At 41.4% G+C, this 25,057-nt stretch overlaps 1 protein-coding gene across 1 annotated transcript in view; it reads right to left on the minus strand.

Annotated features, from left to right (window-relative positions):
* Positions 1 to 15,273, minus strand: part of GHR (growth hormone receptor) — a 256,785-nt gene extending 241,512 nt beyond the window's left edge. Inside the window, exon 1 of the mRNA XM_021700587.2 lies at positions 15,102 to 15,273. The gene's annotated coding sequence lies outside the window, so the exon portion shown is untranslated. The remainder of the gene's footprint in view (positions 1 to 15,101) is intronic.
* Between the last annotated feature and the right edge of the window lie 9,784 nt (positions 15,274 to 25,057).

A 25,057-nucleotide genomic window follows, 5' to 3' on the forward strand; every position in this document is an offset into this window, starting at 1 on the left:
TCCAACAGTCTCAAGGCTATGTGATTCACAGTTAGCAGAATTAATTGCGACACACACATTATGATGTGGGGCACATTGGAAGGTCTGGGTCATGTCTGACTCAGGGGGTCCTGCTTCACATTTAATGATCAGGATACATGTTGAAAATCAAATTTCTTCCGAGTCGTCACACCATTATGGGTATTTCTCAGCTAACTGATGGAGGGTCAGCTATACATATGCCCACTGAATACAGTTTTGCTCTTATTGTTGTTTTGATATATTTGTTTTGAGAACATAACCTTGTCTAACATGATGTTGGATGTCGTCAACGTCATCGTTTTTGCACTCACAGAGCTTAACCACGTAGTTACAAAGACTAGTTAGTTGGACACGAGAGGGCCCAAATAAAAGACTGTATGCACAGTATTTAAAAATTGTAGGGGCACCTGGGTGGCCCAGTCAGTTAAGCATAGGACTCTTGATTTTGGCTCAGGTCATGCTCTCAGGGTGGTGAGACAGAGCCCTGCGTCTGGCTCCGGGCCAGGCGTGGAGCCTGCTTAAGATTCTCTCTCTCTCCCTCTCCTTCTGCCCCTCCCTCCCCCTCTAGAAAAATAATAATAAAAAAATAAAATAAAATAAAAATAGTAAAACTACATGCAATGTGATATTCTGAATTGAATCCTGGAACAGAAAAAGGACCTTAGTTGAAACAGAAAATATGAATAAAGTCTGGAGTTTAGCTAGTAGTATTGTACTAATATTTGTTTCTTAGTTTTGATAAATATGCCATGGTTACGGATATTAACATTAGGGGAAAATGGGCAAGGAGCATACAGGAACTCTACAATTTTTCTTTGCAAACACTTCTGTTAATCTGAAATTAGTCCAAATGAAATGTTTATTTAAAAGAAATCACATTGTACTATTCAGTGCAAGTTGCCTGTCCCTTTCCCACCCACATCCCCATACCTCTACTACTTTGCACTGCCTAATTCCTAAGCGCCAACACCTGCGTTTCTTTTCCTGCGAGTTCTTTCTTCCATCTGAAGACTGACGGCTTTGCCCTCCCCAGCATGAGTGACCAGGAACTAATGTCTGATGAAAGTTGGTGGGTGAATATTCAAACTTTTCAATCCTGGAATGAGAGGACTCTGAGATATGTTTTGCCTGGGCTCCCAAAATCTCTCTGGGAAGATCAAAAACTCCAGTTGCCAAAGGTAACTTGCCTTTATTGGCTCCTTTCCCTTCCTTATTTCACTTTCCTAAATAAACTTTTACCTGAATCCTTATCTCATGGTCTGCTTCTGGGAGAAATCCAAACCAAGACATCACTCCTAACTGTATTTGCTGACAAAACGGCTACTGGATATATCAGTTCAAGGTAATTTATGGGGAGATATTATAGCTGTCCTAGATTATCTTTGGTCCCTGGAAAGAGCACCTCACTCCATACCATGAGCAAAATCACCAAATTATAAATATGCTAGGAACTGGCACATGAAAGCCACACATTTTTGGATGTGTGAAAGAGAAATGTTTGGAAGAATGCTAACAAAAACTTACATTAACTACTAAAATGCATTCATTCATTTATTTAACCAAAACTTCCCGAGGATTTTCCACAGGATATAAAATGATCAAGACAAAAAAGGTCCCTACTATGAAGGAGTTTATATTTTTGTTGGTGGAAATGGACAAACAACAGGAAAACAAATTAATAAACAAGATAATATCAGATAGTGATAAGTGATGTCAAAACAAAACAGGATCATATGATAGAATGACCTCACTGAGGGAAGGTCATACTCTATTAGATTGGGGTCAGAGGAGTCCTGTCCTTTCTGAGAAGGTGACATTTGAGCTGGGGCCTGAATGACAAGAGAGAAAGAGTCCTCTGAAGATACACACACTCTTTCTCTCTCTCTCTCTCTCTCACACACACACACACACACACTGATTTTACTTTGTTGCATTCCTCCAGGTTCTTGTATCTTACAGCACATCACCATAGGCTATTCTTTACCCAGAAAGACCTTTTACCACAACATGACCACCCCAACTGGCCAACTTTCAATTCTCCCTGAACTTACAGACAGTACCACCTTGCCTAAGGAGGGTTTCCCATCACTGACAGAAATCTCTCTGACAAACACATATATCCAGGAATAATTTAATATTGATTTTAAAATCCAAACTTCATAAGCCACCAGTAACCATGTGGATATATAGGTCACTTCTGTTTGTGCAGTAATAGTCTAGGCACATCGCCGGGGAAGTCCGGACTCGAGAAACTAATCTCTGGCCAGCAGTACTCTTCTGAAGGAGGGATATTTCAATGGTTCAAACAAAAGAAACACTTCAAGGACTGAGTAAAGCCCAAAACTGGGTTGAATGGGGAAAAGAGGAGGGGGAAAAAAAGCAGCAGTTGATATCAAGTAATCTTTTATGGGTGAAGGTAATTAAGTCTCATGGCTCACAGCCTCTCAGAAGGGTGCTGCACGGAGTCTTCTCTTGCTGCAGTATAACATGGACCAGTCATTGTTTTGACGCACTTAAACTACAACAGCTTTGGGGTTTTTTTTATTATTATGTTCAGTTAGCCAGCATATAGTACATCATTAGTTCTTGTTGTAGTGTTCCACGATTCATTAGTTGCATATAACTCCCAGTGCTCCATGCAATACGTGCCCTCCTTAATACCCATCACCCGGTTACCCCATCCTCCCACCCGCCTCCCTTCTGTAACCCTCAGTTTGGTTCCTGGAGTCCAGAGTCTCTCACGGTTTGTATCCCTCTCTGATTTCCCTCCCTTCAGTTTTCCCTCCCTTCCCCTATGGTCCTCCATGCTATTCCTTATGTTCCGCATATGAGTGAAACCATATGATCACTGTCTTTCTCTGCTTGACTTGTTTCACTTAGCATAATCCCCTCCAGTTCCATCCATGTCGACACAAATGGTGGGTATTCATCCTTTCTGATGGCTGAGTAACATTCCATTGTGTATATGAATCACATCTTCTTTATCCATTCGTCTGTTGAAGGGCATCTCGGCTCCTTCCACAGTTTGGCTATTTAGAGCTACCCTATGACCCAGCCATTGCACTACTAGGTATTTACCCCAAAGATACAGATGTAGTGAAAAGAAGGGCCACATGCACCCCAATGTTCATACAACAGCTTTGTAAAGTAAGAATCACTATCCCCATTTTGCAGATAAAGCTCAAAGAGTTTAATTAACTTGCTGAGAGTTGTAAAGGTAGTAAATGGCAAAGCTGGATTCAGACCCCATCAGACAAACCAGATTGTGTGATTCCAAAGCCTGGTCCATGCCCTTTCCAGAATGCCGACCTACCTGTAAGCTTTCACAGGGACACGTAAGAGGGCATCTGCCAGCCCTAATTCACAGGCAAATCTCGCTCTTTTCCCAGTGAAAAGAACTGGCCATGTGTCATTGGCCTCAATTCACAACCCGCCCACTCAGGTAGTTAACACAGCTGTCACCCTCACCTGTGAACAACAGAGGTAAACAACACACTATTTCATGGTTAAAATCAATGTTTGTGGGTGGGAACGTGGTATAGCAGAAAGAGTCCTGGAAAGAATGCTAGACAAGCTGGGTTATAAATCTGTCACTGTCGTGGTGGAGCTTTAATCCCAGAGAAATCTTGTCACTTCTCAGGGACTCCCACTTCCTCACCTATAAATAAAATAAGGATGTTGGACTCAGTTTTCAACAGCAGTCCACTGGCATTTGAGGACATATAATTCTTCCTTTTGTAGGGCTGCCCCTGGCATTACAGAAATTAAGCATCCTTGACTCTGGGCACTAAAAAAAAATCTATAACTCCTTTTTAAAAATTCCAGTTAACATACAGTGTTATATTAGTTTCAGGTGTACAATATAGTGATTCACCACTTCCATATAACACCTGGTGCTCATCACAAGTGCCCTCCTTCATCCCCATCACCCATTTCACCCATTCCCCCCCCCACCTCCCCTCTGGTGACCATCAGATTGTTCTCTATAGTTAAGAGTCTCTTTCTTGGTTTGCCTCTCTTTCTCTCTTTTTTTTCCCCTTTCCTCATTTGTTTTGTTTCTTAAATTCCACGTATGAATGAAATCATATATTTGTCTTTCTTTGACTTATTTTACTTAGCATAATGCATAAAACCCTCTAGCTCCATCCAGGTCTTTGCAGATGGCTGAATAATATTCCATTATATATAAACAGAAGACCCTAAAGACTCCATGAAAAAACTTTTAGAATAAATAAAGTTAGTAAAGTTATAGGATACAAAATCAATCCACAAAAATCTGTTGTGTTTCCATACACTAGTAATAAACTTTCATAAAGAGAAATTAAGAATAACATCGCTCGGCATCAGGGAAATCCAAATCAAAACCTCAATGAGACATCACCTCACACCAGTCAGAATGGCTAAAATTAACAAGTCAGAAAACGACAGATGTTGGCAGGGATGCAGAGAAAGGGGAACCCTCCTACACTGTTGATGGGAATGCAAGCTGGTGCAGCCAGTCTGGAAAACAGTATGGAGGTTCCTCAAAAAGTTGAAAATAGAGCTACCATACGATCCAGCAATTGCACTACTGGGTATTTACCCCAAAGATACAAATGTAGGGATCCGAAGGGGTACATGCACCCCTATGTTTATAGAAGCACTGTCCACAATAGCCAAACTGTGGAAAGAGCCAAGATGTCCACTGACAGATGAATGGATAAAGAAGATGTGGTGTATATATATATATATACACACACACACACGCACACACACACAATGGAATATTATGCAGCCATCAAAAGGAATGAGATCTTGCCATTTGCAACAATGTGGATGGAACTGGAGGGTGTTACGCTGCGTGAAATAAGTCAATCAGAGAAAGACATGTATCATATGACCTCACTGATATGAGGAATTCTTAATCTCAGGAAACAAACTGAGGGCTGCTGGAGTGGTAGGAGGTAGGAGGGATGGGGTGGCTAGGTGATAGACATTGGGGAGGGTATGTGCTATGGTGAGCACTGTGAATTGTGCAAGACCATTGAATCACAGATCTGTACCTCTGAAACAAATAATACAATATATGTTAAAAAAAAGAAGAAGAAGAAGATAGCAGGAGGGGAAGAATGAAGGGGAGACGAACCAGAGACGACAGACTCTGAAAAACAAACTGAGGGTTCTAGAGGGGAGGGGGGGTGGGAGGATGGGTTAGCCTGGTGATGGGTATTAAAGAGGGCACGTTCTGCATGGAGCACTGGGTGTTATACACAAACAATAAATCATGGAACACTACATCAAAAACTAATGATGTAATGTATGGTGATTAACATAACAATAAAAAATTTAAAAAAGAGAAATTAAGAATAAATAAAATAAATAAATAAAAATTAAATAAATAAAAGGCAAATTAAGAAAACAATCCCATTGGGCGCCTGGGTGGCTCAGTTGGTTAAGCGACTGCCTTCGGCTCAGGTCATGATCCCAGGGTCCTGGGATCGAGTCCCACATCGGGCTCCCTGCTCGGCAGGAAGCCTGCTTCTCCCTCTCCCACTCCCCCTGCTTGTGTTCCTGCTCTCGCTGTCTCTGTCTCTGTCAAATAAATAAATAAAATCTTTAAAAAAAAAAAAAAAAAAAAAAAAAAAGAAAACAATCCCATTTACAATTGCATCAAAAAGAATAAAATACCTAGGAATATATATATATATATATATCACATCTTTATCCATTCATCAGTCAATGGATACTTGGGCTATTTCTATAATTTGGCTATTGTAGACAATGCTGCTATAAACATCAGGTGTATGTATCCCTTTGAATTAGTATTTTTATATTCTTTGGGTAAATACCAAGTAGTGCAATCGCTGGATCATAGGGTACTTCTATTTTTAACTTTTTGGGGAACCTCCATACTGTTTTCCACAGCGGCTGCACCAGTTTGCATTCCCACCAATAGTGCAAGAGGGTTCCCCTTTCTCCACATCCTTGCCAACACCTGCTGTTTCTTGTGTTGTTGATTCTAGCAATTCTGACAGGTGTAAGGTGGTAGCTCGTTGTAGTTTTGATTTGTATTTCCCTGATGATCACAGATGTTGAGCATCTTTTCATGTCTCTTGCCCATCTGTATGTCTTCTCTGGAAAATGCCTATTCATGCGTTCTCTCTCTTTTTAGTCCTTGTAACAATCATATTTCCGAACACCCCTAGGCACTGCCTAGCAGAGAGGCAGTGCCTTTGTTGAGAAACACTGATGGATGATCTCAAGTTCTATAAGGCCCTCTGACTACTGGGCCAAAACTGTCATTACAGCATATGGCAGGGAAGTGGAAGTGAAGGAGGGAATCACAGGCCAATTCTACCAGTGTAGGGTCCAATCAAGATCATATTCTTGAAAGGAAGCCATACTGCTGGTATCGTTTATAGATCTTCTAGAATATTATTAAAGAAATTTTCAAATTGAATTTATATAATGTTCATATAAGTATGCAGAAACTAGAGGGTATTACACTAAGCAAAATACGTCAATCAGAGAAAGACAAGTATCATATGATCTCACTGATATGAGGAATTTGAGAAACAAGGCAGAGGATCATAGGGAAAGGGAGGGAAAAATGAAACAACAAGAAACAAGAGAGGGAGACAAACCATAAGAGACTCTTAATCTCAGGAAACAAACTGAGGGTTGCCGGACTGGAGGAGGGTGGGAGGGATGGGGTGGCTGGGTGATGGACACTGGGGAGGGTATGTGCTATGGTGAGCACTGTGAATTGTGTAAGACTGATGAATCACAGACCTGTACCCCTGAAACAAATAATACATTATATGTAATAAAAATTTTGTTTTTTTAAAGATAAGTGTGCAGAAACACCCTGCAACAGTCATCCCCTTCCAGCAAGGACTAGGTTCAGGGTGGCCATCCCAATAGCCCCACCCTAAGGATGGATCTACATACAACATCAATGATAAGCAATGAAGAAGGCTTCTGTGTAAACAAATCCACAGCCTGGTATACCCTGCCTACTCCCTTGTTACAAGTAACCCCAGTGAGCTCCAGATATGCAGATATGTCTCCTGGTGCTAAGTTCCTAACCTTCTCACACAAAACATCTACCTATCAAAAAAAAAAAAAAAAAAAGGTACCATATTTAAAATACTGGCTCAGAAGCCACTTTGCCTATAAGCCATTGCCCCAAATACTGCAGCCCAAACAGATTTCCCTTCTCTCAAAATAAATATAGCATTTCCAGTCTGTAATTGAATTTTTCATTAAATTGTATAATTGTCTACTGTTCCTTAATCACACAACAGACATTATTAGTGTTGCCTTCCTAGCTTGAATGCTAGGTCCCAAAGTCAAGGGTCATGTCTTATACTACTTTTATATTCCCCAGAGTGTCTAGCACATTCCTGGGAACACAGTAATGACTCAATAAATATGTGTTCTGTCTTTGATTTTTTACAGTGATCCCAAAAATACCACTAGCTTAGCCAAACTTACATCCTGCAGGCTAATAAAAAATTTTATTTATTCAGCATCTTTTCCCAAGTAGTTTTCAAAGTACTTTTCAGATGACATTCCTAATTCTCACATACCCTACATGTACTATAAGGAATAAATAAAAACACTAAAGTTTACAGGATGAAAGCAAAGAAAATTAAAATTGTATGCTCTTTGATGAGGGGTATACTGAGAGCTGCCAACTGGGTATGTCTCCCAAACCCTACTGAGTCCTACAGAAAAATTCCAACATGTCTCCATCTTGCTTCAAATATTAAAAATTTCTTGACTTTGCCAGGATCCACCTGGGAAAGTTGGTCATCAAGTTTGGGTGTTACCATTAATCTAAGGAGAATCATACCAAATTTGCATTCTGAGCTTAGATCCTAGTCATCACCTGACTCTATCCACATCCTTTGTCCAACTTACCACATCCGTCTTATCGACACTTCAATTTCTCTGTTTTACTACAAACTAAGGTCATCAAAAAATATTTATTAAACAACTATTCTATGACAAGCAAAGCACTGTTTTGTCAATATCTCTAAAGGAAATAAGATGAGTGCTAATATAAAAGAAATAATTCCTCTTCATTCTTGCTCCACTTTCTTTAATCTTTCTAACTTGCTAGGCATCAAAGTGGTACCTTTTCTTCATTCATCATCATCTTGCCCAGGGATTCTGGTATCTTCTTCTACCTCTAGGTCAAGAAGCCACTGTCGAGGCTCTGTCTTCAGTACTCTTTCCATAATTTATCATTCATATAGGCTCCCCCAGACTGTTTTCACTTTGCTTTGCCAAATTGAGGTTTTCTGGGATAACAATAACCTAGCCTGAAGATGTCCAAAGAAGGGGCAGATAGGGTGAATTAGGATCTTGTATGCCATCATCCTGACCAGGGACAAAGGCTGCCTGGCCAGTGGCAGTCAGAACTGGAAGACCGACGGAAGCTTATGACCAGCCATCACCAAAGTTGAGTGCATCACTGGCAGCACCTTTTGTGTCAATAAGCACGTGGGGAGAGAACTCTGGATGTCTGTTTTGTAATGGTCACACTCTACTTGTTTTTGATATGGCAACTCAAGGAAAAAAGATAGATATGATGCTTATTATAATAAAGTACATGTCTTAAACAAGAAAAAATGAATTTTTCTTTGGACCAATGACTTTATGGTAGGAACAGAGGTCCTTTAGTTCTTTAAAGTTTTTAAATAATATAAATGAGGAAATAATCAAGGAGGAGTTACTGGAGCAAATGTCTAGCATAGCAGGCTGTCCACCATAGGTAAGTACAGAGAAGCACCTATTCAATTTGCAAAATCCTTTGGTGTTCTCCCACGGAATAAGGGCTTTCTCAGAGTATTCTCCTCCACCTGTGTCAAATCCCCATGAAGTGAGCATTTTCCCTGGGATACACGTTTCACTTAGAAGCCCAGCCAGCTGGAGATAGACTTGTTTGTGTTTAAACAAATTCACAATCTAAGAAGTATAACTCATTGGGATTATAATGATATTATTCTAAAGAAAACTGACTGAAGTCTTGTCAATCACAAAAGAAGCAAGGTCTAATCAAAGCAGTAAACACATCTGGAAGTTTTAAGGACTCTGAAGGAGAAATTATCTACTGATTTTGAAATGGAGCATTTGAAGGTAGGTTTAGATGTTAATTAAAAAAACACAGCCCAACAATTTCTGACAAAATCACAGCCTTCTTATGAATCATTATTTGGTAAAATTGATGCCTGACCTAAAGCTTCATTTGCCTCTATTAAAAGGTAGTGAAAAGCAAGGACTGAAGAAAGAAGTTGAAACTAAACAAGGATCCTTTCTGTCCTTCTTTTAAGAGTCTGGTACTCATAGCAGAATTGTCTTTAGCTTAAAGCAAAACAACAACAAACAACAAAAGAAAAGAAAACTGCTTCGGAGGGATTTTCTGCATCAGACCATGATGAGCTGGTATTGTTTCAGGAAGCACAGCCATGATTACACTTTTATCTGTTTTACTTAACTGACTAAAAATATTAATGGTGAGGGAATAAAATAAGCAACACTATTTCTTGATGCTTATATTGAAAATTGTAGCTTGTTAAATAAGTGATCTGAATTAGAGCTCGACTATCCAAGGCATTCCATGTTAATTAGACTAACACTTTTTACGGCTGCTGTGTTTACAAGCATCCAGCAAAGAGTGGAAAAATATAAAAATGAATAAAATTTATTTTCTCTTTTGAGGAACCGTTCCTAGCAAGGAAGACAGATATGAAAAAACAGACCAGGAAACTGAAAACAAATGAAATAGGTGTTCTTGGAGAGTTTCAAGTGAAGTCCCAAAGGCTCTGAGAGAAAAGAGAAATTCAATAATTAAATGAATTCAAATCATAGCCCCCCCAAAGAATCCTAAGACGGCATCTTGTTTATTCCTCGTTTTTGTTGTTGTTGTCTGTTATTAACATGTAAGAAATATGAAGACCAGGGAAGTTCAACAGTTTGCAAAAATTACAAAGCCTGCGGAAGGCAAAGCTCAAGGGGGACCAAGTTCCCTGACACCGAGTTAACTATGGTTTCATATTATGCCATCCTAACTTAAGGGTTTCTTATATCAAAGTAGAACTTTCGTTTGGAAATTACATGTCTAAGTACTTGTCAGTGGGTCTGCTGTAATTTTATTTATTTTTTTTTTTGCAGGAGGTGGGGGCTAGATAGAAGGTAGAGAGTTGTGAAATGAATTTTTGAACTTTAAAAAAATAGGCCCTTTTCATTGATTATTTCCTCCCTTTCTACGAGAACAGAATAAAGCAAAGAAGCAAATGTGATATAGATGGAGATCATAATGCTAGGGGATTAGTGAGGAATCTCACTGCAAACATACACACACACACACACACACACACGAGGGGGACAGCATGAATAATTTCATCAAAGAGCACAGACTGTCACTGGCCCCTTGTTCTGACTAAAGGTCAATGTGCAAAGGAGGACCTTCTGAGAGTCCCAGATGTCAGCCCATATCACAGGTTGGTTTTCTCTCTTTGCCAATAAAAAATGGTTCTTTCTTTCACATTCAGACTTGCTGAGAAAAACAACATCGTCATCATCATCAACCATAAACATCTCTTGCAAGAAGACAGAAGATTCTCAGCTGTGGCAGATTCCCAGCTGGTAGCAGGGGAAACATAACTTAGTTGGGAAGCCCCAGACAGATACATAAAAGGGAAATCCATCATATCGGGCAGGTGTCCAATGAGCAGTACAGGCCGTAAATGCTACGGGGGTTATGTGTCAATACCTCAGCCCTGGGTGTTAAGCATCATAATTTTCACCAAGGAGAACAGTGAGTCTCAGAGGAGCTGATGTGCCTGTTGGTGGTAAAACTCAAATTCAAACTGAGGTCCAATGGGCACCAAAGTGTTTGCCCTTGAACCACACCCTCTCCCCCTGTATATACCAGCTTTGCTTCTTTCCTCCAAGAAGGCTAGAACTTGGTCAGTGAAGACCATCAGAGCCTTGCCTGATTTGGATCCAGACACACAACAGGAGGCAGGAACCTGTCCTGGAACTGATGTAGTGATATACCTGCTTTTGACTTCCCTGTGACATGATGGGCCATTTACCTTCAGGAGAAGAAGGGGTTGTTGACTCAGTCATGTCCTGTGTGTACATCTTAAATCCCAGTTGCCTGAGGAAGCATTTCTGTCAGATGTACTTTCACCTCATTTAGGGTCAGATGGCATACTCTCTGAGACTGGGATAGAACGAGCCTTCAATAAATGCCTGATTGCTAGGACTGACTCATGTTTGTGGAAGCAGACGCAATAAGGTCCAGGAAAAGAATACCTCGCTGTTCCTACCTGTCTGTGATATGCAACTTCAATTTGCTTGTCTTCAGAACATTCTACATCTGTTTTTTTTGTTTTTGTTTTTGTTTTTGCTTAGTGTTCCTTTGATAGGGAGAAATTAAGTAACTATGTTCATTGCACGTAGGATTGTATGTACCTGCACAGTATGACACTTCCCATAGATAGGAAATTCAGGCATAAAAAAATATTTTTTTGTTAATGAAGTACAGTTAACATAAAAAATATTTTGAAGGATTATAATGTCTTGACTACGGATGACTAATAATCTAAAAAGAGTAAGTTGTTATCTTGTTTACAGCTTAGAAATTAGTGAACTGTATAATGAGATGGCTAAAATAGCTCATGAATATTAAGCTGCCTTAATGGATGCAGAAAGTCCAGAACTAAGGATTTCACATCTGAGTTTTAGATGACAAAAATGATGAGGCGTATCGTGAATGCGGACTCTGGGACATGTTGTCAGGGCAGGGAAGGGTGGGACCCCACTGTGGGTGAGAAGAACTGCAAGGATAGCAAAAAAAAAAAAAAGAAAGAATTCAGGAAGAAGGGGCATAATGTTTGTTTTCAAATATAGCACTTAAAGGGAAGAGAGATTAGATTCATTGTGTGTTGCTCCAGCAACTGAACAGTAGGTCAATAGGTAGAAGAAAATGTTGATTTAGTGCAAAGCAGGACTTTCTAAAAATGAATCTCTCCTAGAATGGACTGGCCAGCGAGGAAGCAAGATTGCCAGCTGATTATTTTCAAGAGGTGGGCTGGCCCATTTACAGAAAGGGCTACTGAGGTGGAAGTTCATGCACCTGATAGGTACCTCTGAAGGTGGTTACCATACTCATCAAACATTTTATTGGGCATGTTATTAACATTATACTGTTCAAGGTCGGGGGAAAAAAATCACTTCCCTAAAAGACACCCTCATTGCTTTGTTTACACAATGAGCAGAGGGCTGATTCCAAAGCCTTACCAAATTCAGTTCTTATCAAATCAATGTTCAGAAAGTGATTAGATGAGTTGGAATCTCATATTATTTAAATCATTACCATGGAGGTTACAGGGTTTTCTCTTTTTAAAAAAAAAATTGAGGGTTTTTATGGACACATGTGAACACATTAAGTTATTTTCATTATTGACATATCTTTAATTGTTCTCTAAAACTACACCAAGTCTCCATAACTGTGCAATTTACCAGTGGAGTGACCAGAGAAGTTTAATCCTCAGGTTCACAAATTTAATCAATATAACCCATGCCTGTTTTTCTAAGTTAAACAATTTACTGTGCCACATTCTCACTGTATCACTCAGATTTATCTTTACATTAACAATGCTCACCAGCAGATAGCCAAAAAGCCTCGCCAAGTTGGACCAACTTCAAGATTTGTTTCCATGCTGGGGTATTTCATGCGCTTGGCAGAAGTAGGCTGCAACTGGGGCTCCATTTATTACATTATGCTATAAACATTATGTCCGGACCTAATGAGATACTCCACATGACAGTGCCGTAGGTAACCAAGCACTGTAAACATCTGTTAACACAAGCACCAGATATAGCATAGAGAAGATGCCTAGTATCCATTTTAAGTGGTTTATGATGTGGAGTCTGCTGTTTACGCACTAATAATAAAAAAACACAGCCCCAAACTCTGCCTAGAACAAATATTTGCAACGCAAAGTTATGCTCAGTTTGAAAAAAAAAATGCACTGGAGAGTCATGGCGTTGTCACTGCCTTTATAGACTTTCATTTCACACTTTAGCCTATTAAGTGTTGGCCTTCCATAGCATTCAGCAGACCAAAACTATAATTTCACTGTGATATATTTACTCCAAATGGAAAGCTGAATGTTGGCTCACCAACTTTCCTTAGACTTATGTGAATCAAAACGTTTACAAGGGTGGAAGAAGATAAAGGACAGGCTGAGCTTAAACTACAAATGATGTCCAAGGATCTCTGGGTGAAAACACATCCTTCCAGCTCCATCTGAAGCCCATCTGAAGAGAAACCGAAAATAACCAGAGACCCCTAGAAATCTAATCTGGGAACAAGCTTTTCTCAAAAGGAAACAGAATCCCCAATCACAGAAAAGATGGAACTAACAATCCTGTGGACTAAGTCATTTTGTTTCTATCTAGCATTTTAATTTCTGGAAAATATTTCACATTAATTACCTCCAAAGTGTATATACCTTGGCACCCCAGAGAAAAGGACTAGCAGGGTGACCTAGGTGGAAACTAGCCTAGAACACCAACTGCTCACGGCACAGCTGCCGCAACATGTATGAAAGGTGAGTGCCTTCCCAGGCACACGTGCCAGGGATTCTAAAGGTAAACACCCCAGAGACCATCTAGTTTCTGGACTGTGCCCAGCTGCACCCCGGGAATCTCAGACCTGCAGCTCCAACTCGGGTCTGGGCCTCCAAGGTTCTGTACCTACACATAGAACCCTCGTCCTCCTACGCAAGTCTCCTGAGAGCTCCAGAAACCTCCTCCTCCAGCCTTCAGCTCCTCAAAGGCAATGGGTTTAGTGTTTTAAAGCTAAGCAGGGTCAGGCCTGGTTAGTACTTGGATGGGAGTTTAGTGTTTTTAAGTCCGTGGTATTTAAATCCTATGCAGGAACTCCTGCGACTTCCCAACCCTCTGGCCTCCCGTTACCTTTCCCTGTCCCTTCCAAGGTCTCCTGGCTGCACAAATGGGCGGGCGGCACCTCTCTGGCCTCCTCCTCCCCCCTGCACACCCTACTGGCTCAGGCGCCGACACGCCTCCCCAGGCGCACACACGCGCACACACACACAGCGCGCACGTACACCCATACAGCACGCGTACCCGAAGCCAGGTTACCAACTCCCGCAGCCGGGCCCGAGTCGGCGTCCCCACTCGGGTTATATATAAAGCACTCGCCCCAAAATAGACTCCCCCACGCACCCGCGAGTGGGTGACCCTGCCCGGCACCCTGTGCACGCCACCAGCACCCTCTCCCCTGACACGCGGCTACCCCACTCACCCGCAGCTCTCATGCCTCGGGCAGTTCTGTCAAAACTTTGAGCCTGGTTGATTTCATAACCACAAGTGTGTCAGGGGCTGGGGGTGCTCGGCTTGCCACGATGTCCACCCACTCCAGCTCCTGGGGACTGGTGGCCGTGACTCTACTGACCCTAGCTCCGCGGGTGCCAAAGCGTGGCTGCAGTCGGCACAAACGCGCAGAGAGGGCGGTGCGCTTTGGGGAGGAGCGCGCGGTGCCGACGCGCACAGCCCGACGACCTCCCCTCTCCTCGGGTCGCGCCGCCAGGGACCTCTCCCCGCTCCGCGGCGGCAGCCTCAGCAGTTCCTGCCCCAGCCCGGCTGATGATGTCAAAGAGAAACGCAAAACTTTTACGACTTTAACAATCCTGGCTTCAGAGGAAGCCCCTCCAGGTACCGCAAACACCGGCCACAGCAGGCGCCAGCGTGGGATGGTTCGCCTGTCGCCCCCAACTCCTGACGCCCACCACCAATGTCCACACACACACACATCCACAGTGTGGATCGGGTTACAACAACCCACCAGCAGAAAACAACTTCTTCGCGAGGAGGAGGGGAGCACAGCCAACCCCCAAGTCCCCCGGGAAAAAAATGACTCGTGTAAATACATAAGCCAGATCCCCACTTTCATAAACAACTGGTCCACTCCTTGGCCCCCGGGCACAAAAGGGGGGATAGAAGGCCCGACTCCTTGAGCCTCTCCCCCCCCCCCCCACCCGACCCCGCTCCAGTACCTCTGAGTCTCGCCTTGGGATAGAGAGCGCGGGTTCGCTTCCGCGCTGGGGCCGAGGGCGCTGGGGCCTCCGGCCTGCGTGGCCCCAGCCCGGGGTCCCCGCCGCCGCCTCGGCTCAGCAGCAGCCGCCGCCACCGCCGCTCCAGCAGCCGCCGCCGCCGCCGCCGCTCCCTAGACCGCCTCCTCTTCCCATGGCTGCGCCCAGCTTGGCAGCTCGCGGGCTGTCAGGCTTGGGGAGGAGGAGGGGGCGGGGTGAAACGGGAAGGGAGGACGGGAGGGGATGGGTGGGAAACGGCGGCCGCCGCTCACCAGGGGTCACGCCGGGCCCGGCCCGCCGCCCCCGCGACCCGGGCAGCAGCGGCGAGGGGAAGCGGGAGTTCGGGGCGACCGGTTCGAGACCCGCTGCGGAGGCGCGGAGCGCCGTCCGGGCCAAGCATTCCGAGGAGCTGGGATGAAGCGTTCCCCGCGAAGGAGTTGGAGTTGGTGCGTGTCACTCTCTTCTGGGCTGCGCGGCTCCTCCTAGAGGAAAGTATTGGTAGTGGCAGGACACTTCCTCTCCGCCCACTCCTGTTCCCGAAAAGAAGGCAGGACCTAAAAGAGCATTAAGTGCAGTCAACAAATTGAAAGGAACACTTAAAGAAAAGTTAGCTATCTGCAGGAATGGAGGAAAAAAGCGAGCAAGATCGCTTGGAAAGCGTGATTAGCCAACCAAACATTGCCTCTCTCCACCTGCCTCTTGCTCCCTGGGTGAAAGGATAGTTAAAAGTGGAGAGGATCTTATTTTAGAGGTTAGAAAACAGAGACAGAGAGATGAAGTAATTTGCCAAAGGCACGAGGCATGTTAGCAGAGATGTTATGTCCCGAAGCCAGAGCACAGGGCTGCAGGGTGTCCGGACACAGGCCTCTCAGCCTGAGGAGGTCCTTGTGTGTCCCGCAGGGAACGCCTTTTAACGCCCTGCGCAGGACACAGCTCATCTGTCAAACCCGAGCCTGTCCCCCTCATTCCGCTGTAGGGAAATAAAGTGAGAGGAGAAGGGGTCGGAGTGCTTCAGAAAGTTACTAGCGTTGTGCATGAGCATGTCATTTGGTAGAGCATCACCCTCCCAGGCACCACATGCTTTTCTTAGCAGAAAGTACAAAAGTCCAGTTCCAGGTTGTCTGTGATCTGAAGGAGCAGCCAGTCATGCTGTCTTTTTACTATTTACTTTACTACTGACTGCCCGTGTAATGTCATTTATCTAACAGCTTCTAAAGAGCTTCGGCTCACCAAATGACTCTATTATTATTATTATTATTATTATTATTACAGGGCTCGCAGACACAAAGCCAAGTTTATACCCAGAGAGAAATGTTTAAACAACAGTCTAAAGAAACCAAGATTCTTCGCCCTGGAATAAAAGATTGGGGGGGGGGGGCGCGGCAGGGGGTGGAGAGTAACACGGGGTGAGTGGTGCATGGAAAGGAGTCAGGAAGGAACACAGGGCCAAAGATGGGGGCAGCAGATGATAGTCCTATTTTTTAAAATTTTTTAAAATGATTTTATTTCTTTATTTTCTCAGAGAGAGAGAGTACAAGCAGGGGGAGCATCAGGCAGAGGGAGAAGCAGGCTCCCTGCTTCTAAAGGGAGGACCCTGGGATCATGACCTGAGCCAAAGGCAGATGTTTAACAGACTGAGCCACCCAGGCGCCCCAGGATACTCCTATTTTTAAAGAAATCAAAGAAGTGGGAAATTCTGTTCCTTAGAGTCCTTTTTGAGTCTCAGCTGTGGCTCAACAACCCAGCTGTTCCAGGCAAAGACAGAATGAGAGGAGGAGGAAAGATTCTGGAAGGGGTGTGTATCATCACTGTCCTATACTGTGGTAGGTGTCCCGTGGATGTTGATTTTGAACTGGTCCTATTCTGTCCCACCTTAGTACAAGAAAGCTTTCTTCCCCTGAGGCCCTTCCCCAATCCCTTGATTTCTGGGCTTCCAGGCTTTGCTGGAGCAGGAGTGCTTCCTGGTGTCTGGAGTTTTTAAAATGGGAGTGGCCTACACAGAGAGAGATTAGGGTAAAGGCAGGCAGAACTCCGGCTGGGTGGTCAGTACATGCCACACTGGCTGACAGGGCAATAGTGACAGGAGTGGAGACCAGGCACTAGAATGGAATGCTGACCCCATTCTTGTCTGAGATGACCTTCCCAGTTAGCGCGTCAGACTCCAGCACCACCACATTCTCTCGGTATGTCCTTTCTGTGCCTTCTCATCCTCTTTCCCCCATCCTCCAGCCCAGAGAATCTTGATGTAGTCTAGGAGGTGGCAGATGGACTCACAAAATATTTTCTATGTTCTATTGTTCATGGCCTGAAAGGATTTAAGGGCCATGCTAAAAAAGAAGGATTGCCTTCTTTTTTCTTCTGGATTCAGCAGTAGCCTTCATTCCCTAAGACATGTGGACTTAGGGAATGAAGGCTAAGGCGAAAATGTGGACTGACTGCTTTTGCTTCTGCTCCATCTTTGGGAAAATATCAGCGTGCAAGACAACACAGGAAAAGACACATCGGTTAATATAAAATCTGATGGAACTGGATATAACCTTGCAACTTACATGGAGGGCAGTCTTTATTTTTAAGTTCCAGGAAGAAAGGTCCCTTGATCTCATATGTGATGATGTGTAGGTCTACAGCAGGATGTCCCTCTTTATATCTTCCAGATTATGGGGGGAATGTATCAGGTCTTAAGTGGACTAGTTTGTTACAAGTTAAGGCACACCAAAGCACATTCACCTCATGAAAGGCAAGGTTGCACTTACTCAGGCCTTCCCCTCTGCCTGGAATAGCCACCCAGGCACTCCATGTATTGTTAATATTTGTGCCTAAAATGTCTAGGTTAGTGCCCAGCAAATGGTAGATTCCCAATAAATGTTTAGTCAAATTAAATGAAAATTTAGGGGCACCTGTGTGGCTCAGTCGTTAAGCATCTGCCTTCGGCTCAGGTCATGATCCCAGGGTCCTGGGATCGAGCCCCGCATCTGGGCTCCCTGCTCCGCGGGGAGCCTCCTTCTCCCTCTCCCACTCCCCCTGCTTGTGTTCCTGCTCTCCCTATCTCTCTCTCTGTCAAATAAACAAATAAAATCTTAAAAAAAAAAAAGAAAATTTATACCACCCACATTTCTATCTCAAACCCAGATCTCTATAAGGAGCTCCTAACTGCCATATTCAGAATCTGTTCTCTTCTTGTGAATTCCTCCATGACCAGCACCACCATAATCACTCCTGGGGTCTCCCAACTCTACTAGTCTCCCTATATTAGTTTCAGGTGTACAATATAGTGATTCAATAATTCTATACATTACTCAGTGTTCATCACAATAAGCGTACTCTTCATCTCCTGGTTTTACACCACCAGACCACAAGCATCCCCTACCCCCCCACCAACCCAGAGACCTGTGCAAACTCACTTACTAGAGAAATTCTTTTTTTTTTAGTATTTATTTTATTTCTTTTAGAGAGAGAGAGAGCAGAAACAAGAGGTGCAGAGGGAGAGAGAATCTCAAGCAGAGTCCATACTGAGCACAGAGCCCAATGTGGGCCCAGATCTCATGACCCTGAGATCAAAGACCTGAACTGAAACCAAGAGCCGGGTGCTCAGCTGACTGCGCCATTCAGGTGCCCCAAGAAATTCTTTTTCAATTAAGTCATATCAGGGCATTCTTCTGCTCAAAACTTTCCAATGGTTCTCCATTTAAGTCAGAGTAAAATTCAAAATGATCCATGACACCCCGTGTACCGATAGGGACTCATGAGTGAATGTTCCACTTTAAATCATTTAAGTGTAAAGATTTAAAAAATAAAAAGTATTTTTTGAGATTATTTTCCCCCTCCTTCCATCAAATACAAAATCTTGTTTTTAAAGAACATGTGATAGAAAGTCATCTAGCTTCTGTCTGGATAATTATGTTGATGAGTAACCCACTAACTCCCTTACTGGGAAGCAAGCACATTCCATTTTGTGACTACACTATTCATTAAAAGTACTTTAGCCAGACTCTGATATTCTATCATTTCTACCCAGTTCTGTCTCTAGAGCTCATAGGGACAAAATTCGCCATTTAAATTTTTTTTTTCTTTTTATGAGACACACTTCCTCATGTCTCACTGCAAGTTACCTCTCTCCAGGCCAAACATGCACAGGTCTTTTCAATACTTCTCATGTGATGTGGTTTCCAAATCTGACGTCATCCTGGTGCCCCCCTTAGTGTGTGCTCCAGTTCACCAAATTCCTTTATAAATTGCTGTTCTCATGATCAAATTCAGTCTCCTGATGGACACCACAAAATAGAGGAAAACCATGAGCTTCCACCTCGGGCCTCTGGAGTAATGGAAATGGCAGGAGCCCTGGAGTCTAGCAGATGTGGGAACCCCAGCACTGACCCAACTTCATCACTCAGGTTACTCTCTGAGGAAGTATATGTGGCAATGTTTCCTTGATCCAAGCATTTCCATCTCCTCTTTCCCTTCACAGTCTATCCTTTCCTACCTTTTGTCTTCACATACCATTTTGTTCTTTGCTTCTATCCTTTTCATCTTTAGAAGAGGTGAAAATATAAAAGCAAAAAAGGATATGAATGAAAGGAATCTGAGGAGGTATGAAAAAGTTTCTCTTAGCAACTTTCCTTTATAGAAATTAGGCATACAGAATATTTCCAATTACTAAATGAACTATCAATCGAGTTTGCTGATCAGACTTCTCTGAGAGCATCATGGAAACCCAAGACGAAGAACACATGAAAGGAACAGACCTACTACCACCCATAGTCTACCCAGTGAGGTCAGGTGAGGGAATGCGAGGGAGATTCCCGACTGGAAAAACCCTTAGGAAGAGCAAGGACTGTATTGAGGAGAGAGAGGGCTTGCAGGGTAACGCAATTTTGTCAAGGGCACCGGCCCTCTATAGCACTTGCTGAACCAAGTGTCAGGTTGAGACATCTTACCACAGGAAGCATGATATCTGTAATAAAAGCATCTGAGAACTAAGTAAAATAGGTCTCAACTATAGTAGACAAATAATAGATCAGAATGTCTGTTGAAATTACATTTGCTTCATAAAATTTGTTTATCATAGGTTTTCCTAACACTGTATAGTATTCTAGGAACATTCACATAAATTACGTCAATTTTTCTTCACAGCAGTTCTGTGAAGAAAGTGCAATTCTCCTCCGTTTATCAGTGAGGAAGCTCGCTTAGAGAAGCAAAGGGACTGGGCCAAGCCCATAATTAGGTAGATGTAGGTTTGGATGGGAACCCAGAGCTTTTCTGGGATGAGTCCATTCTTTGGAATCCTCTACTGTCCCTCCAGGTAGCCACAGCTACCATCTTGTCCATCTTGTGTGTGTGTGTGTGTGTGTGTGTGTGTGATCTTAATTCCAGTATAATTAACATGCAGTGTTATATTAGTTTCAGGTGTACAATATAGTGATTCAATAATTCTATACATTACTCAGTGTTCATCACAATAAGCGTACTCTTCATCTCCTTCACCTTTTTCATCCATCCCCCCCCCCCACCTCCCCTCTGGCAACCATCAGTTTGTTTTTACACCACCAGACCACAAGCATCTGTCTGAGACAAAAACTTTAAAATTTCCTCAAATTTCTGGGAATCAAACTAACAGGGAGGATGGTGAGGGGGACGGAGATCAGCAGTCTGTTGCATTTTAAATACCATTCCATGCTGGTTCACCTCTAATATTTGTGGGGTCCAGAACCAGAAGATAAATGGAGCCCATGTACCATAGGCCTAAATATTTAAAAGTGATAGTCAAACTAACAAATTGTTGAATACAATATGTTCTATTTTCTCATCTTGAGAAATGCGCCTTCCCAAGGACTTGGGAGGAGGCATTTGAATTTAGATTTCTGAGAGTTCTGCACCAGGAAGTAGCGATGCAGTGAGATCAGGTTGATCCTCAGTGTCCATCCTCCCCACTTCTCTTTCTGCTCATAGCTTTCCCCTCCACACAGAGAGGGTCTCCTCTACGTGTGTGTAGAACCCCAGCTCACATGTCTAAGCTTTAACAAACCTCTCTCTCTCCAACCTCAGGATTCAGGGCATTTAGGCTGGGAACTCCAAAGTCTGAGATATCCTTAGAGGACAGTCTAAAGAGAAAGCACAGCCCATGGGTGGGCACATCTCATTCGCCCCAAGGTTCCTTGTCTTGTCAATTAGGACATGGGCTACAAGAGACCCAGTGCAAGGACCTCTCTTTCATAAGTCTGAGGATAGTACTTATTATTTGATTTCATTTATCTGCATGTACATTTCTTCCACAGAGGCATTGGTCTAAGGGCATCTTGGAAAGAACATCCAGTTAAGGAGCCCAGTGCAGAATGCAGCATACATTAAGTACTTAACAAATGCTTGCTTAAAAAGTTGAACTTCATTTTTTAAGGCCATTTGATGTTCAATATTATAAATCAAGCTAAAATAAAAACAACATATTATAAAATATATTTGAAATATATATCCAGAAGACACCAACAACCTGGTAGTAAAAATCCTAGAATTTATGGGCATTTGGGTAGATGACAATTTTTAGTTAATATGAATAGTTCTCCTATGGATTATCTGGTATGTGTGTTTTGGTGAGCATTTGTACACATTTCTGCTGGGTACACACAACCAAAGAGTGTTCAAGGTGGCTGCATGAATTTGCACTTCTACCAGCACTGTATGAGAGTGATCATTCACATCCTCACCAGCACTTAATGTTTTTCACCTTTTTTGTTTTAGCCATTCTGGGGCCTGTGGAGTAGTACTATATTCTGATTTATTCTGAGTATTTTCTTGATGTCTAAGGAAGTTGAGCATCTTTTCATGTATGCTGGTCATTTGGACCTCCTCTTTTGGAAGTGTCTGTTTAACTCTTGCCCATTTTACATATATATATATATATCTCCTGAATTTTTTAGTTATTTGGAAAAATTACACTAAATTATTAACTGTGGTTTCTTCTAGGGAGTGAAAATTTTTGGAAAGTGGGAGGTAGGTGGGAGGCATGAAAGAACAGGTTTTTATACTTTTACACTCTGCTTTTCTTTGAAATCAGGGAACTTTAATCCGCATAACAAAAACCTCATCCAAACCAGAAGCTGAGTATTCATTTAGTACTAAAATTCTATGTCTTATGAAGTGCTTGAATGGCAATTTCCTCTAGTAGGCTAAATATATAATTTGCTTTATATAATTTGATTCACAAGCAACTTTGTAGAAATACATACATTGTATAATGTGATATGAGGTACCATCACTAATTATTTTTTATATAATAAAAAGCATGAATAAGCCAAAGCAGTGGATACATAATTATCACTTTATTTCTGTTGACTGATAATTTTCTAAATCAACATATGATGTCACAGTTTTTAATCTATTTCCCTTATCTGTTTTATCATTCATTTGCCTTATTTATCTATTTAATGTTTTTCTAGCCCCCTTCTTCTGAAAGAGGACTTGAGATGGCTTGTGGAGAAATGTATAAGCCAAAAAGATGAATAAAATAAAGCAAATGAGAAAACGGGAAAGGAAAGAAAAGGGAATAAAACTAAGATAACAGGCAGGGATAGTTAGCCTTTGAAAGCGTATCGTAATGTACTGTTCATTTGCCAGAAGTCAGCCACAATATTTACTCTGAGTTTCTTGGTGGCTATAACAAATAAGAGAAAAACTAACAAATAAAAAAACATCTTCAAGATGTACAGTGCCCATAGGTGAAAAGCCAAGCATTGTTTAGAAGTACATCTTCCAAAACCAATACATTCAAGAAGTTGTTCCTGGAGGTCATCTTACATGGATTTGACATGGAGGACTGGATGATATATTGGTGACTTTGTATAAGATGAGACCGAAGGACTCTCTCTTCCTCTGCAAATTCATGTGGAGATACCCAAATGGGAAAATGCTGCCAGAAATTTGAGGCAATCTCACACTCATCTTTTAACTTCTTTTTAACTCAAAGCCATTGGTAACATTTAATTTTAAGAAACAAAGTGTTTACTTCATAGCAACCACAGAAAGTTTGGTTCAAAAGTTATTTTAATTTAATATCCTAGATTTGAGAATATTGGTGTTTAAAAATTTAATTGCATTCATAGTTCATGAAAATCTTAAAGAGTCTATGGAACTCTGTGTTCCAGGGTTTAAGCAGAATCCATGCAGATAAACAAAAACCAAAATGAGCAAGATATCTGAGATTTATTTACAATTCACAGCTTTCTTGGGATTATTTGAAGTGAAAGATCGACCTAACTACTGCCTTATCTGGGGGTTTATTAAGTTTACTAGAAATATGTCAATTATTTCATATATGCTTATGACTCACAAAAGATTTAAACAGTTTTAACCACATTTACATGCTTTATACATGATGAATGTTGATTTCAAACTGAAAACCGTCAAAGCACAACCTAGAGCCTGTTTTTACTCCTTGAGATCACTGTCTGAAAATAAGTTTGCAGAAATAAACAGCCTTAGTAACTTTAAATTATTTTAAGTGTCAATAATAGGACAGCAGAATCAGCAGCCCAATATTTGTGGTGTGAAGCAAGATCATCAAAGTTTCTCAGATAAAATTCCTCACTATTCTCTCATGCTGCTCTACTCCAAATTCATCTTTCTGAGCATGAAATTCCAATTTTAAAATTCCTTCTTCTGGTGAATTCTTAGTTTGTAGAGTGGTCTTGTCAATATTCAAATATTTATTTGAGATGAGCAACAAATTAAGTTACTAAAAGCTATTTGTGCATTCACAGGGATGAATTAAGTGGTTATTTTTAAAACAAAGTACCTGTTTCATTTATGTCCTTCCCCAAGAATTCCATATTTTGAAGGAGATTGTATGTCAAATATTAAGTTCATTTATTTCCATTTTTATTAATCTATCCATACAAATACAAAATTGAGCTGCTGATCACTATAAGATAATACTGAGTTAACATAATTTCATTCAATGGGGAGGAATTAGGTGTTTTATATTTTCTATCTGGCTTTATTATGGATAGTGTATATTTTGCATTAGAAGAAAGTGACTATACATAGAGTTAGATGTAGATATGTCCTAATACTATATATGTATACCTATATATTCTAGAATCTTGTTTTAATTTTGAAATATAACTCCATGGTAAAAAAAAAAATCAAACAACACAAAAGGATATATAATGAAAAATTATTTGCAACAGATAAAACAGAAAAAAATTAATGTAAAAGGAGATCTTATTAAAAACTCATTTATTAAAAAAGTAGACAACCCAATAGTAAAATCGACATTTCAAAGATGGTTAAGAAGAGACCATTCACAGAAAAATAAAAATAAAGTATTATAAACATTTGAAAAGATGCTCAAATTCATTCACTGCTAAGAAAATGTAAATCAAAATAATAAACTTTTTTTATTCTAACAGATTGGAAGAGATAAAACATGTTAATAGCATATAATATTAGTCAGGGCGTGGGGACAAAGACACTCTTGTTAAATGTCAACTGAGAATAAAATATATTTTCAGAACAATTTGGCATATCTATAAAATTTTAAATGCATATATCCTTTTGGCCAGAGATTCCACTTCTAGAGATGTATATTTGTAGATGAACTCACAAAATTTTGCTAAATTATATGAATGAAAGCAAGTTAAAAATAATTCTGCATTCTTTGTCTTTTAAATTTTAAAAAATGATATTTCTATGCAGAAAAGTTTAATTTTTATGTGGTCATACTTATCCATTTGCTTGTCACAGGCAATTTACTGTCTTACATAGTTAACTCTTATGATATAGGACAAAGTACCACCACTTTTCATTTGAGGAAATGGAGGCTCAGAGCATTTACCTAGGCAGAGTGAAAGTAGAGATTTGATCTCAGTTCTAACTGACTTCAAAACCTATAATATTTTCACTGCATCATAATCTTGAAAAGTTGCAAG

The sequence above is a fragment of the Neomonachus schauinslandi genome, chromosome 7, assembly GCF_002201575.2.
Source record: "Neomonachus schauinslandi chromosome 7, ASM220157v2, whole genome shotgun sequence".
Classification (NCBI taxonomy): domain Eukaryota; kingdom Metazoa; phylum Chordata; class Mammalia; order Carnivora; family Phocidae; genus Neomonachus; species Neomonachus schauinslandi.